Source organism: Monomorium pharaonis, chromosome 2 (genome assembly GCF_013373865.1).
Source record: "Monomorium pharaonis isolate MP-MQ-018 chromosome 2, ASM1337386v2, whole genome shotgun sequence".
NCBI classification, from domain to species: Eukaryota; Metazoa; Arthropoda; class Insecta; order Hymenoptera; family Formicidae; genus Monomorium; species Monomorium pharaonis.
In genome coordinates this window covers 23317570-23330549 of record NC_050468.1, presented here as the reverse complement: position 1 = coordinate 23330549, position 12980 = coordinate 23317570, and the positions used below count along the sequence as shown (strand labels likewise).

The 12980-nt window shown below is 36.0% G+C and overlaps 1 protein-coding gene across 5 annotated transcripts in view; it reads right to left on the bottom strand.

Annotated features, from left to right (window-relative positions):
• The window catches only part of LOC105832993 (acetylcholine receptor subunit alpha-like), an 89613-nt gene that overhangs the window by 31769 nt on the left and 44864 nt on the right, over nt 1-12980 (bottom strand). The window contains exon 1 of one of the 5 annotated variants that reach the window (XM_036283095.1): nt 7840-7913. The exons of the other annotated variants lie outside the window; for them this stretch is intronic. The gene's annotated coding sequence lies outside the window, so the exon portion shown is untranslated. Of the gene's footprint in view, nt 1-7839; nt 7914-12980 lie in introns of those variants that run through there. 5 annotated transcript variants of the gene reach the window in all.

Sequence of the window (12980 nt, the reverse complement as noted above, 5' to 3'; positions counted from 1 at the left end):
TTAGAAAACCTCCAACAGGTAGAAAAAAAATTATTCGCTTCATAAGGTCATAGATTGTCGCTGCGATATTGAATCCTTCGGGACCGATGCGATCTTCATAAAGCTAAAATAACTGTCCCAATTACTGCGACTTATTAAAGCATACAGTGTGGCAGCTGGATATGTTCATCTTGTACTCCTTTAAACATTCTTTTTCATCATTATTCAAATAAAAATATAATATACATAAAATAAAAGCGATAAGCTCAAAAGTAATATTACGGTTATTTCAATACAAATAAAAATATAAAATTATTTATATTTTTATCGCTAATCTTGCCAGTCAATGTGTCCTGAATACTGTTCTTTTGATTACATATCCAACGTATTTGTATTTAATACTGGTCTTTCTATTCCCACACATTTACTTATATTTCTATGATAATCTTAATGTTAATAGTACATTATGTAACAAGAGCATAAAGTCGGTCTTTTGCGCACGAGTGCAAAAAACCATCACGCCCGTGTTACCATATTTTTTTGTTACTCGTGCATCAATGTATGGTCCCTTGAGTGTCTTGGGTTCTCGCAAATTGACAGGTTAGTCAAGGTGAGGTTTTCGCAAATTGACAGGTTAGCCAAAGTTAGAAGCAAAAGCGACGAAGCGTCAGTCAATTCTGCGAGAGTTACCACATACGCGTTGCCAGATGACGTGCACGTGAACGTTGAAATGATTAAACGTGCTGAAGAAGTCGTGTTGGAATGTTTTTCGCCACGATTCATGCCAACTATTAGAGGACAAGAACTATGCAATAATGTTAAAATGCTGAAATCGGCGACTTTACTCACAAAAAAGTGATACAAAAGAACTATTCTCGATGCACATATAACAAAAAATATTTTTAATACATAACACCAGCTCTCTATTCCAATATTACAATTGGCGAAAAAGTTAGCAGTCAGGATACAAATTATTACACTAATTTAAGAGTTGGCGATCGAACCCTTTCCTCTCTACTAAAAAAAAAAAAAAGAAAAACAAATTATCGCCACTAAACATTAATCTGCGAGACCGTCTCTTTCGTATAGCACGTGATGTTATTTGTCGTGGGGAGAAATTTCGGAAATCTGTGGAAATCCATATCGGGCAATCGTTTGCGAATCATGCGGAGAAGGGGAAGAAGGGAACAGGCCTTTCAGGCGCGAGATAGATGACGGGCGATCGGTCGGGCGACCGTGTGAGTGGCAGGCACTTATTATTATCGGTTATTCGGTTCCGCGAGTGCCAATATTCTGTTATGCACAACCCGGCGCGTCAGTCCAGTCGCTGGCTGGCTGGTTGGCCGGCTGGCAACATCTCGCCACCATTCGGCCGTCCCTTGTCCCGCTCCGCATCCATTATTCGGCCGAACTGACCGGCCAGCCCTGAGTTGCATTTTTCCACGCAGAACCCCGATACCGATCCGGCAATATTGCGTGCAATAAAATTGCATATTGCACACAGGCTGATCCGTTTTCAAACCTAACAAAACCCCAAATTTCTCATCTGCGGATCTTTCCGTCAATCTAGGAACGGAGTTTTCCTCAACGAAAAATGTCGAAGGAAAGAAAAATTACTATTTTGTTGCAAATTTTCGTAATCGATCTATTAAAGAAGCTGTCGATCATGTTTGAGAATTGAATACTAAAAAGATTTAAATAAAAATTATATATATTATTAAAATTCCGTATTCTTTTTATATTCACAAACGTTTGATCTGAAAAATGGAACATTATTGGATGTTTTTTTAAATTAAATTTAAAATTAAAAAAATTTTTTAATAAAGTTTAATTGAAATCGAAGAACGATTTTGATTTATATTTGTTCTATATCCAAAAATCAGCTTTTAAGAAATCCTCTCAATCGTTTATTATTGCTCTCTTGATATTTTTGTTGAGATAAAATTAATTCCAGACTGATCAAAAAATCCGTAAAAAGTGGTATGTAAAAAGTGGTCCAGTAGATCTGCGAGAAGTCGTACATGTATACGTACACATGGTTTTTTCAATTGATAACAAAAACTTCCGTGCGATACACGACAAAATGGAAACTCGACAGGCCATTAATCGACGCGTGATCGAACTCGATCTATGTGCAAAATTTGAAAAGCTTTCAGTAAAAACAATTCAGCATCGGATCTTCATCAACGGCCGTATATTGCACGGTATGTAATGGCCGCCGAGTGCACCAAACGTTTATTTCGTTTGCCTTATTTCCATTCTACACATATGCAGAAAAGTTCATTTATTGATCACGAACGTATTTTGGCGTTGAAAATGCGAACGTGATGAAGTATTATATAAAATTTTCGCTAAGAAAAAAATGGCTTTACAAAATACAATGGAGTAATATCGCATATTGAAATCTCACAAAGAGTATATGACACAGAAAAATGTATCGTATTTTCTTTGTGAAACTGTGATATCTTTATTTTAAAAGATATTTCATTTTTTTAAACAAAAAAAATGACTAAAATGTTTGAAGCATGTAAGAGAATCCTAAAACAAATTAACATTTTTTTTTAAACAAAATATCTTAAGAAAATTGTAAAGCTAGACATTAACATTTCAAAAATTTTAAGATATCTTCGAATTGATTTTATAAAAGTACAAAATTCTTTTAAAGAATTAAAATAAAGAGAGCAAAAACTAATTTCATATTAATAACAAAAATAAATTGATACATTAATATAAATTAATATAATATATTAAAAATTGTCCTTTGTATTTTTTTATTTCTTTATTTATTTGTGCATGCTTTAATTGAAAAAAAATTGTTCAATCCAAAAATATTTTTTAAAAATGTCGGTAATTTACTTTAGGATCTCCTTATTAATTATACACTTCAAATACTTTAGTTATTTTTTTGTTTAAAAAAAATATTAAAATTTTTTATATAAAGATATTATAGTTTATCAAGAGAAATGTAGTGCATTTCTATGCAATGCGCTTTTTGTGATATAAATGTCGTCGACAATAGTTTATTGATCTCTAGGCGTCCTTCGGACAGAGATTTTGATATAAAATATCTTGCATATTTATTTTTCTACCTTAATGCTTTTAAGCACAGAAATATAGGATTAAGTATTAAATAAAACATGCAGATGCTTTTAAAAAATCACTATGCTATTTTAAATGTACAAATTACTTATTCTTTTTTTTTTTATAAAACCGGTGTAAACTTTCATTGAATTTCAATTCCGACGCTGTAGACACGCGAGATGGATCTCTGTGTTCGTTCCTGGCGACGTGATTTGCGTCAGGTCCATTGTTTTTTTTATACAACTACGTTCGCAGAATATTCGAAAATACTCGTACAATGAATTAAGAATCATTTAACCGTAACACAACTCAGTTGTTTGAGCCAATCTATATACTTGACGAAACTTTGGAGTATTTCTTTGTGCTAGAATACGAAACACATTCGGACAAACGGAAGAGAAATCGGACAAGGGTGCGAGGTAGTCTCTATTAATACGTAAAATTTGACGGCAAACACGTATCGGAATTGCTGTTGCGCTTCGCTCCAGAATATAGTTTAGGAAACTTCACGTTTCCTTCACTCCCGTCCGAAAGTTATTTCTGCAACGTGGCCCGGGATCGATAAACCCCCGAATCCATCCGTCGCACTGTCCATGCTCGGTATTTTCGGTGAGCTTGAGAGATGGATAATTATCTCCGCTATGTACGAGCAAGAAGCGCTCTAAACTGGCTACCCCCCACAGGAACCACTTTCTTTCCCTGTCGCCACGTGTCGTCGACAAAGCTAGGTAGCAAATGAGTTTTCTCATCAACCTCGGTATTCGTGTAAAATTGCAATTATCAGTGCAATCTGTGCACTGTGCAACGTACGGACAAGAAGTATGTTTAAGCCAGAAACACACGCCAGTCACCTTTCGCCAGTCTACGAAAATATGAGAGATTAAAATTGTTTTCATCGGAAGTGTATATCGACTCGCTCGATTCGCTCACGTGAGAATTTCATTTATTGCGCCTCTGTGTTTTCGATAGGAAAAATTAATCGTCGAGCTCATCGTAAATTCTTCCGCTTGTCAAACGACAGTTTGACCCATTTAACCGAGGATTATGTAAGCGATTGTTGCCACAACTGCGAGACGCGCCGGCGCGTTATTAGATTCATAAATCTTATTACTGCTGTTAAGAAACGGTAGCTTCAGCCTCCGCGCAATTAACTTTCGCTGATTAACAACGCCTTACGGCGATCCGTCCACTGACGCAGCACGCAACTTTACTGGGGATCTAAATATGTATATTGATCACAATTATCAAACTGCGCGCAATATATCCGCCTAAATGAGCTGCTAATTACGGCAAAGTACAGTACAGCGTTTTATCACAATCGCGTGTTAAACTTAAGGGAAAATCTATTATTATCTATCATGAATTTCAAATAAAATTTTGCTTTGCGATTGTTAATTTTGTAAATGGAACTGTACGAAATAATACTATTGTTGACTGTATTCAATAATAATTCAATAATAACATTTTAACAACAATTGTTGACCAATTAATAATAATTGAATTTGATCCTTTTGCTGAAAAATACCGTGCTTTATGTGTCGAGCATCAATTTTCATATATATATATAATCATAATTCGATATATGCAATGAATACCGTGTCTTTTGAACATTAATACGCGCGGTGCATGCGCATTTCAATCTCTCCGGTTTGGAATCCAGTCAGCCAGATGTACAATAGCTCGATAATCCGGATATCCTCTCGCATTAATTAATCGGGATTACAGCGGCTGCGCGGCGCTCATGTACCCCGACTCCCGCGTGTAAAACTCTCGCGGGAGTTATCGGATATTCGACGGGATGGAATTTTACGGATCATCCTGGCATGTCGCCGCAATAAAATGTAAAATCGACCAGCTTTTCTCGTGCCGATCCTGAGGGAGAGATATCTATAAATTCGGCACGTGGGAGGTATACGTGTATACTCCGAACCGCGGTCTTCATCGCGCGATCGGTTTACAAATGGTCCAGTAAAAATGGTCACTCCCTTTCTCGTTCCCGTCCGAGAACGGGACCGTCAGTCGGAAACGGGGGAGAATTGATAATTAATCTGTCTGTCGCGGTTGTACTGCGGTTCGATCGATCGGAATTGCAGAACGAGCTTGGCTGTGGAATAATAATATACCTAGATGGCCAGGTCTCGACGCGCGCCGCCGCGTGTTTTTAATAAAAATGTATGGTGCACCCATAAAAGGGATTATGATCCATGCGCGGGACGAGTATAAACGGGTGGTCGGTTTCAACGAGGCCGGCCGCTCGCAAAAACCTTGTTCACGAGTTCGTTCGCAGTGCGCTCTTTATTTTTCTTGCCTGAGCGCACATGCAAACACATATACCTATATACGCGCGCATACACACACATACACATACACATAATGATCCAACGATGACAAAGTGATCAATGCACCTAGAATAACATACAGACTTTGGCGAATAAACACACACAAACCAGAGGATTCTCCGTCAGAGAGAATACGTACTGACCGTCAATTTAATTTCGATCGATTCGTTTGTTGAATTCAGCGAAGTAACCATGACTAATTGGAATAATTAACCCTAGACTACTGCTCTAGGTAAACTTTCACCCAGTATCCAATTCAAGTATTTACTATTAAATAGCAGCGCTAGCCAGAAGCTGGTGATTCCACTTATTCTTCCCTTTAATACGTCTGTGGTTATAGTCGGATCTATATACTACGCTCTTTATAACTTGTGATTCCAAGCTTGCCTGGATAAGCATTCACACAGAGTAGTGTTAATAAAACTTTCTTCCATTCATATTTTCTTGCAATACACTTAATATTTTGTTTGCAAGTGTCTTTATAAATCGATAAACTATTTAATATAGAAAGATAAATACTTATACAAAAAGCTATTTTTAATCAATCTGGTATTAATTTTTTTTAATACTACAGTGAAACTATCTGTTATAATATAATTTTAATAAATCGAAATAATTATTATACGTCATTAAAATGATAATTATATCAATTTATTTTACTTAAATAAATAAAATTATTAAATAAATACTTGTTAATAAAAAGACAAAAGTTGTTTACTTCTTTTACCTCTGTTTCCAACTTATCTTTTTTCTCATATGTCCCATCCAAGCAACTTTTTTATTTCCAAATATTAATTGCGGACTAATAACTTTGATTAGGACTTAAGGTACAAAGGTTTAAAATAGAAAAGCTCATACAAATATTCTGGGATTTAATAACAATAAACATTTAATAAGATTGCCACACATCAAAATTAATTTTACATTATAGTAAAATAGTGTTTCAATTATTTTACCATCTGACAACCTGTAAACGAAAAAATTAAAATATTTTTAAATTAGATAGATGAATTTTCACCCAGAGTAATGTTAATGTCAAAATAATACAAGCAGCGTTTTCTAGGGTTAATCTTTAAAAATATCTATCTGACATCGTAGAATTAAGAATTAATTTCGCGTAATGTTATTTCTTACCGTAAGGTAATCGATTTTCATAAATGTGCGTGACGTTATCGAATACGCGTAATTCTGATGCATAAATCATCGCGTGGGCGGCGATTAAATATGCCACGATCGTCGATTCCCCTTCCGTTATCTATCCGAGACACTGAGACCGCGCGTGTCTCGTAAAAGTCGTTGACATGGATTTTTTTTAGATGATTCATCATGTTATTACCGGCAATAGAGATTCATTCATCGATGGCCGATGATTTATTACCGCAAGTGCTGAGAACCTATCGATCAATGTCTCGGGATAAAAGAGCCAGCCATCGATAGTTAGTCAAGGTAAGACTGATATCGCGATTATCGTAAACGTTACGGGAGAATTCAGGCTCTATCTAGAGCTTCTATGCTCTCTTTTGTTCGCGAAACATACGAATTTTAAATCATTTTCTCGATGCCGGAACGCTCAGCACCCCACCTTTCCCGACTCAGTTAATTATTTTAATAAATTTCTTAAAGTTAAATTTTTTATTTTTTGTTTTTGTAGAGTCCCTAATATAAAAACAAATATGCATGTGACCATAAATGTTTATTCCCAAAATTACTATTAATAAACAGTTATTTGTTCTTCTTATAAAAAAATTTATTTTCTATTAAACTATTATCAATATCAATTTAGGAACTTATTTAGGACACCCTAAAGAATTTTTCAGAATTTTTTCAGATTTTTTGCATTTTGATCATAAATTATTAAACTTTAAAAAATATGGAAAATCAATACTTTCTATCGCAAATCCAAATAAACAGTTTAAATATCTTTTATAACATTTTGGAATTTATTTTTATTACTAAATCCTAAATCAGAATTTTCAAATTTTTTAAAATGCAAGATGACGGAACTATCCATTATATAATGGTTTTAAAAAATCTCATTAGTTCGAAACTTATTTTTTGGATCTTTTTTTTAATGTAAAATCAAATTCCACTTGAATTATTTAGTGATCAAACCCAGACAACAAGTCCTAAACGATTTTTTATTTTAATTTGCTATATTAGTTCCACCATCTCAAATTTTCAAAATTCAAAGCTCAAACTTCAGATTTAAGTATCTGAAAAACCTTATATATTGATTTTCATAAAAATCACAAATTTTTTAAATTGTTAGTCCGCTAGATTAGATCGGCCATTAAAAAATGTAAAGTTCTGACTTTTTCTTCGTAATTTCTTCGTAAATAACGATAAAACTTCTAGGTGCAAAGTTTAAAAGAAATTCGTCTTACACAAAAATTTAAAGGGTTAAACGTATAGTCCAATTTTAGTATAGTATACGACTTACCCTGATACTCTCGGCGAAGATAATGATCGCTCCGTCGGGCACGGTGTAACTTCGGTGAACGGTCGATAACTCACTGCAATAATTGAACCCGGCTCAGGAATAATGAAGGAACGCGATTTGTTCGCGGAAATGAAAAATCAGCCGTTGAGCGAATTGTCGCGCACACGGATATGCATATTATAAATATCTGTGTCCTCGAAAAAAAAGGCGATTGACCTCGGTCAACTGATATCGAATTTGTTTAAAGTCGAGCAGTCCGATTATACAGATTATAGAGTGCAACATCTTTCTCGCCGCTTTTCTAGATGTTAAAATCATCGCGATGTCAGATGAATCGTTTATGTATGTGATATTTTAGAATTGACAGACATTTATTGTATGTGGTGTAAATTATAATAAAAATTATCAGAAATTATATACAAACAAAAACTTTTTTTAAATATTTCTGTAAATAGGCATTAGCAATACAAAAAAATTATCGAAATAAATACAAAATAATAGAAAAAAAAACAAATATTTCTAATGTCGTTTGTTTTCCCAGAGAAAGAGATAAGGGAAGTGAAATGAATCGTCGAACGACGAAATTCCGTGTTTAGGTTACAAAGGTATCGCGTATGTGGATAATTATTAACATACCGATGGGAAAAGGGATGTTGCTGAATTTCCCGGCATTTGCCGTGTCTCACGGGACGTAATTTAATATTGTATCATGTCAGGGAAACTTCCGCTCTAGGATGATGAGAGAGACTTTTCGAAAGTTTCGATCTGAAATTTCATCCCTTTTGCACTACATATTAAATTATAGGCTGCTATATATAAGTACAATTACGACAAAGGAAGCTAACTAATAACTAATAACTGTGGATTTATTAACCCCGGATTCTCAGATCAGAGTACGCTGATTATTATTAAGATTAAGAGCTCCCGCGTTTGTACGAGACTCTTCCGGTTTAGTTTCCCAGCGTGCTGTGCGTTTAACTCAAGACGTGCGTGCGCCACGCGGGATTAAACGCCTTTAATTAAACATGCATACTTTAGTCTGTTCACCGTGATATATAACGTAACGTGTAACATTACACATTAGATCAACGAACTTGTCGTGGTCACCGGAAGGCGGAAATTCCTGGGCAGTCCCGTCTGACTGGATACGTCTTACTTCTCGTCGAGCAATCCCAGAAATGCCTCGTGGAATTCCAGAAATTCCAAGAAGAGTGAGAGAAACGGAGAATCGTAATTGGAGCTTCTCGTTAAAGTGCAAAGCCACTGGAAGATAAACCGATAAAACAAATTGAATATTTGCCTTAGAGATGTACGAAGAATCAAGATGAGCGTGTGCTTCAGAGAATCATCAGATTGTTAGGTTTTATTTGATGAAGATGTAAATCTATCATTGAGTCCGTACTGTTCAAGGTAAATCGGACTTACGGGAACCAATGAAATGTTTTTAACGAATAAAGTTGTTTTTTTTTCTTCGCAAAACTGAAAACTGGCTTTGCGTGCTTCGAATACATAATGAAATCCAGAAAACATCGAGATTTTACGGATATCTAAAAGATGTCTTACAATGCTGAATATCTTCTAGATCGCTAAAAGATATCCTTTCGAAACTTTCCGAAAAAAATGCAAGACATCTCGAGACGTGGCAAAGTACCATTTTGTTTGTTGTGGGGAGTGAAATTCCACAGCCAACGGCAGCATTTTAGTGCCCGCGTTTCGCGATTAACAGCAATTATGTTTAGACAAAAAGTTTAATGCAACAGGTGGGATTTAATGCTCTGTGAGTACATACTTTATAGCTTCGTTAATACAATGCATGTAAGTTCCACCGGAACAATTCCTCGTTGTGCGGTTCTTTCTTTCTTACTTTACATTTTCTCTCGTTATACGGGTTACACTTGATAATTGCCAGACTTGTTGTCGTAATTCCACGATTAAAATCGATAAATTTATCAATTCAAATTTCGGGCACCCTCGAGATTTCCGCTCGAGATTCGCTAAACGAGCGTCTCACTTCGGATACTCGTTCCGGATCGTCGACGAACAGGCTATTGTTATGCAATCTTGCGATTTGACTAACAATTCCGACGTTGTACGCTTGCAAATAACGGCATTACAAAACGGCTGACGACGACTGAATCTCGCGATGCCACGAGCGGAGAGAGAAGAGAGTCTCTCTCTCTCTCTCTCTCTCTCTCTCTGTCGGTCTCTTCGCGTGGATAATCGAATATCGGAGACTCGAGATGCTCGCGCGCGCGCGCGCGCGCGTCTGAAAGACGGGCTTTTCAGGGAATCTCTCGATATGCGGCACAGCATTAGTATCAGCCTACTCTCGCGCGTAAGGGTTGTGCAATCGGTATCAATTCGCGCGAAATCAATTCTGTTACATTTTGGCTCATGTAAAGTGAAACATCCTCGTGTCCCGAGCGTTCCGCTCGGCTCGGCTTGGCGTTAAAATTTTTATAGCAATCCTGAGACATCCGCGTGATGAATGCGACGCCGGATTTCCTCGCTTACTCGTCTATCTGCAGTGACACGTGTAAGAGAGTGACAGATCTCTTCGGCGACACGCCAAGAGCGAAGGAAAAGCAAGAAAGCGCGAAACAAAAACAGATTATAACCGCAAATATATTTGAAATGTACAAACGTGTATAATCCCCGGTGATTGAAAATTTGTATACGTTTCTCTCTCTCACTCTCTCGCGTGTTTTCTCTCTCTCCCCCGTTTCAAACTTTTTCGTGAAATGTCATGTGTCTCGCACACGAGAATCGCTCTTGGCGACGCCGCCTTTTCGCAGGCGCATCGTGCGATGACGTGGCTCGGAAAGTCTGACTTTGATATTTGCGGGGATGTAACGACGATCGCTCTCTGTGTTTTCTAGTGCAGCTCACAATGCAGCCGCGCGCAATGGCGGGAAACGTGTTCGTTTGAAAATGCGCACGTTCGCCCCTCCCCCTCCTCGCCCCTTCCAGAACGCACAATGCGTCGACGGATGACGGATGCGCGTGGATGCGTCGCGAGGCTGTATGCGTCCATCGACGTAGAAGACTTACTCAACCGCAACAACGGCGATAAAACAATCACATAGTGGAGATAAAAGAAACGTCGGTGAGACAGAACCTACGCGAAATCGAGACGAACGAGATTTTTATATTCCTGCCGCCATTTGCACCGTTCTTATTGGCCGCACGTGCAGTTGTAATTTGTAATATCGTATGTCTGAGAGAAAAACATGGTTGCGACTGTTATAATTTAACTGTATTTAATAGTCATTTTTGGTCTCAACCATAAATAATCTATATAAATAATTTAAAAAATGTTATATTAAAAAAATGTTATTCTATTCTTACTTATATATGAAACAATGATAACTTTACTTACATATAATTAAAAATCTTTTTTAAACATTTTTATAATCTTAAATTTCAGGAAAATATTATATTTTTATTTCAACACTAGCTATGCCCTGCCACGCGTTGCTGTGGCTCTCTATTCTTATGCTACGTTTTTTTCAAATTTTCTTTGCTTTCGTTGTTTAATTTTCAAGAGCCTTGCTTTACTGTTGCTCTTTTTATTTTATTTTTTATAATAATTATTTTGAATAAGCATTTATCTATCTTTAATAAATCTAATATTCACATATTTCTAACTTTTTTTTCTGAAAGCTGCCATGGATTTAGAAATCCATTCAAAAGACTGTTTTAAATAAGTTCCTTTTTTTCAATAAAATAACAGAAATCTTTATTTTTCTTATTATCTTAATTTAAACACAATAGAAACATTCTTCGCCTCTCCCGGTCTCTCCCCGTCTCTCCCCGTCTCTCCCCGTCTCTCCCCGTCTCTCCCGGTCTCTCCCCGTCTCTCCCGTCTCTCCCGATCTCTCCCCGTCTCTCCCAGTCTCTCCCCGTCTCTCCCGGTCTCTCCCCGTCTCTCCCGGTCTCTCCCGGTCTCTCCCGGTCTCTCCCCGTTTCTCTCCGTCTCTCCCCGTCTCTCTCCGTCTCTCCCCGTCTCTCCCGGTCTCTCCCGGTCTCTCCCCGTCTCTTCCCGTCTCTCCCGATTTCTCCCCGTCTCTCCCAGTCTCTCCCCGTCTCTCCCGGTCTCTCCCCGTCTCTCCCGATCTCTCCCCATCTCAATGTGTCAAAATTTCAATAATATTAATGAAAAACTATTTTTTACATTTAAATTATGGTCATCATTTTTGAAACACACGGTATTTCCATAATCAGACCCCATAAGAACACTCCCGGTTACGAATGCAACGTTGTATCAAAATTTCAAAGCAATCGATGAATAACTTACGGAGATCTTAGATGAGTAACAAACATTTTACATTTTTATTTATATAGATTGTAATAGTCATTTCAAGAGTCCAATATAATTGTTTTGATAATGACAGTTTTAAATTGATATTACTATTTTTCTATTGGATATTTTTTTAACTTATGACAATATATATTTTTTATGAAACTACACAAAATTCTTCATGTAAGCAAATTATGTCCGTCTAATGTTATTTAATGTCATTTCCGTATTTAATATTTCAAAAATAAAAATATTCTCAAAATAAGAATCTTGTTTTTTCTGTGTATTTCTGTGTATGATAAAAAAATGTTTTATAATTGCGATTGTGTTTGCTAAGAACGCTTATTTTATTTTTACCATTCATGCTCTGGTATTTTGTTATAATAATATTTGATTTTAAAAAATTTATAATAAAATTTTTTCATTAGTTGGAACAAATGTACATATACAATTATTACTAATATTATAGCAAAATAATAACTATAAAAATAAAGCTCTTTTAATTATTTTATTATGTAATTGTAGTTAAATACTAAACACTTCTCTCAGAAATATGAAAAGAACATTAGTGCTGCAATTCGAAAGATTTCTTCAGAAAGTTGTAGATAAATAATAAAGAAATCATAAAAATTCGAAAGCGAAACGCATAAATTTCATATATGCTGGGTTAAATTTAAGAGAATTCTGATTGTGTAGAATTATAACAATACTCATTCCGAGTAGTGTTTTGATTACAAAATCTGTGTATAACAAAAAATATAATAAAATTAATATTTTTTTTTCTCCAGCAATAAATTTCATATAGTGTAGTGTATGTGACTTGTTAGTCGAAATTAAATTC